Genomic DNA, 3,319 nt, shown 5'->3' with positions numbered 1-3,319 from the left:
GCAGAGGAGCCCGACAGAGGGCCCGCGACGTGCACCACCGCATCAATGATGACGAAGGGAGTGAGCAACCCCCAATCTTCAATCGTGCTAGCTAGAGTGCCACGGCTGCGGCGATGCTAGTCCACACAATGCCCACGCCCTCCACCACAGAGGGGCGACAGGTCCGCGGTGAACTCCGGGATCTCCTCGAAACCGCTGCAGTGCAGCAAGCCAAGAGTTCCGCCTCTCAACGGCGCGGGGGCGCCTCGGACCTTCCCATGGCACCGCCTCGGCAGAATAGAGAGGCCCCGATACATCCCGAGCCCACTCGGGAGCCAACAGCCCATGAGGTCCCCTTGCGGCTCGACCGCCTCGGCAACCAACGCGAGGTGCAGGGAGACCATGAGGTGGTCAGCAGGCGACGATGTCACGACAATGAGGGGCCCGCCCGAGGCTACCATCCACACCAAGGTGGCCGTTATGACAGTGAGAAGGACCGCAGTCCTTCTCCTGAACCGCCTGGCCCTCGGGTCTTCAGCAGAGCCATCCACGCTGCTCATTTCCTGGCCCAGTTTCGACAACCAGCCAACCTCATGAAGTATAGCGGTGAGACCAATCCCGAACTCTGGCTTGCCGATTACCGTCTAGCTTGTCAGCTAGGTGGCACGGACAATGACCTGCTCATCATCCGCAACCTCCCCTTGCTCTTGCTAGACTCGGCGTGAGCCTAGCTCAAGCACGTTCCTCTCTCACAGATCCACGACTGGCGCGATTTGGTTAGGATCTTCATCGGGAATTTCCAGGGCACATACGTGCGCCCTAGAAACTCCTGGGACCTTAAGAGCTGTCGCCAGAAACCAGACGAGTCTCTCCGAGACTTCATTCGGCGCTTCTCTAAATAGTGCACCGAGTTGCCTAGCGTCGGTGACTCAGAAATCATCCAGGCTTTCCTCTCTGGCACCACATGCCGAGACTTGGTCCGAGAGTTAGGGCGGAACGTGCTGCACTCGGCTGCCGCGCTCCTCGACATCGCCACCATGAGTGCGGTGGAGGGTTCGAATGCGGTGGTGAGTCTGTCTCTCTGTCTCTGTCTCTCTCTCTCTGGCTCGCCATTCTCCCTTCTTCTTCCCGGTGCCCACTACTCTAGCGATGGCTCAATGGGGGCAGAGCTAACGCAGGCAAGGTAAGGTGGGGAGGGGCGAGGCTCATTGCGTATTTATGCAGGGTAAAGGCGAAACAGACGAGCGATGAAATCGGGGAAGTTTCCCCCAGATCCGGTGCGGTTAACCCCGATCCGATTTTACCGCCCATGTGCCCACCTTTTCCTCATTAATCGCGGGACAAGTTACGTCCCATCCGCTAACACCACGTCGCACCCGACCGCTGCAGCAGCAGGCGTCATTTCGTCTCCCTAGAAAATCGCCTCAAAAGGCGCGCCAGCCATTATCGAGCCGATGGGGGAGACATTCCCCCACCCTATTCCTTTTAGATGAAGGAACTGGGCACCCAGCCTATTACGGTCCAGGGGTTCGGAGGCTGGGCCCCTAAGGGTTTCGACAGCCGCCCTAGGGCAACAGAGTTAGAGACGACCGTGGGCAAGCCCGCACGGGGCTGAGGCCCAAGCAAGCGAAACGCTTGGGACGCCCTAAGTCGTGTCTGAGACCGGTAGGGAGGTCTCCGAATGGGATCCCACCGTAGGGAGGCACCGAGCCACCGGGGCCCAGCGAACGGCCTCGGCACCCACTAGAGAAACCCTCTAGTACTCTTGGAGTGCGTCTCTGGACCACTAGCCGACCCCTAGCGAACGGGGCATGGGCCTCCACTCGGACTCACCCGATAACAGCTCATCGGAAATGCCACCGCTCGCGCCCATCGAGGGTAGCTTGGCATATTCCACCCCTCCTTCCGAACGAAAAGAAGCGCGAGGGTCATACGAAAAGCCAGGGAAACCCCTGACGGCCCTCTTGCTCCATGCAGAGGCTAGGAGGCTCCTCCTGCAATCTTGCCGAGACCCAGCGACCCAGGCTCGCGCACGAGGGGGCTCAGCAAAATAACCCCTCCTTCCGAACGAAAAGGACGCGCGAGGGTTGATTCAAAAAGTTAGGGGAACTCTTGACGGCCCTCTCGCTCCGTGCAGAAGCTAGGGAGCTCTTCCTGCAGATATGTCGAGACCCTGCGACCCAGGCTCGCACCCGAGGGAGGCTCGACAAACAAACCCTCACGCGCGAGGGGCGTACAAAAAGCTAGGGGAACTCCCGACGGGCCTCTCGCTCTATGCAGACGCTAGGGGGCTCTTCCTGCAACCTTGCCGAGACCTAGCGACCTAGGCTTGCACCCGAATGGGCTCGGCAAACAACCCCTCCGTCCGAACGAAAAGGATATGTGAGGGTCGAACAAAAAAGTCAGGGAGACCCCTGACCGCCCTCTCGCTCCGTGCAGAGGCTCGGGGGCTCCTCCTGCGCCCAAGACAAAGACAAGCGACCTAAGCCCACGCTAGAAGTTTCATTACAAACGCGATAAAGGGCATCGAGCCTGTTACGGTCCAGGGGTTTGGAGGCTGGGCCCCTAAGGGTTTCGACAGCCGCCCTAGGGCAACAGAGTCAGGGACGACCGCGGGCGAGCCTGCACGGGGCCGAGGCCCAAGCAAGCGAAACGCTTGGGATGCCCTAAGTCGTGTCCGAGACCGACAGGGAGGTCTCCAAATGGGATCCCACCGTAGGGAGGCACCGAGCCACCGGGGCCCAGCGAACGGCCTCGGCACCCACTAGAGAAACCCTCTGGTACTCTTGGAGTGCATCTCTAGACCACTAGCCGACCCCTAGCGAACGGGGCACGGGCCTCCACTCGGACTCACTCGATAACAGCTCATCGGAAATGCCACCGCTCGCGCCCATCGAGGGTAGCTTGGCATATTCCACCCCTCCTTCCGAACGAAAAAGAAGCGCGAGGGTCGTACGAAAAGTCAGGGGAACCCCTGACGGCCCTCTTGCTCTGTGCAGAGGCTAGGGGGCTCCTCCTGCAATCTTGCCGAGACCCAGCGACCTAGGCTCGCGCACGAGGGGGCTCAGCAAAATAACCCCTCCTTCTGAACGAAAAGGACGCGCGAGGGTTGATTCAAAAAGTTAGGGGAACTCCTATTGTCCCTCTCGCTCCGTGCAGAGGCTAGGGAGCTCTTCCTGCAGATATGCCGAGACCCTGCGACCTAGGCTCGCACCCAAGGGGGGCTCGGCAAACAAACCCTCACACGCGAGGGGCGTACAAAAAGCCAGGGGAACTCCCGATGGCCCTCTCGCTCCATGCAGAGGCTAGGGGGCTCTTCCTGCAACCTTGCCGAGACCTA

The sequence above is a fragment of the Miscanthus floridulus genome, chromosome 1, assembly GCF_019320115.1.
Source record: "Miscanthus floridulus cultivar M001 chromosome 1, ASM1932011v1, whole genome shotgun sequence".
NCBI classification, from domain to species: Eukaryota; Viridiplantae; Streptophyta; class Magnoliopsida; order Poales; family Poaceae; genus Miscanthus; species Miscanthus floridulus.
This window is presented reverse-complemented; position numbering follows the sequence as displayed.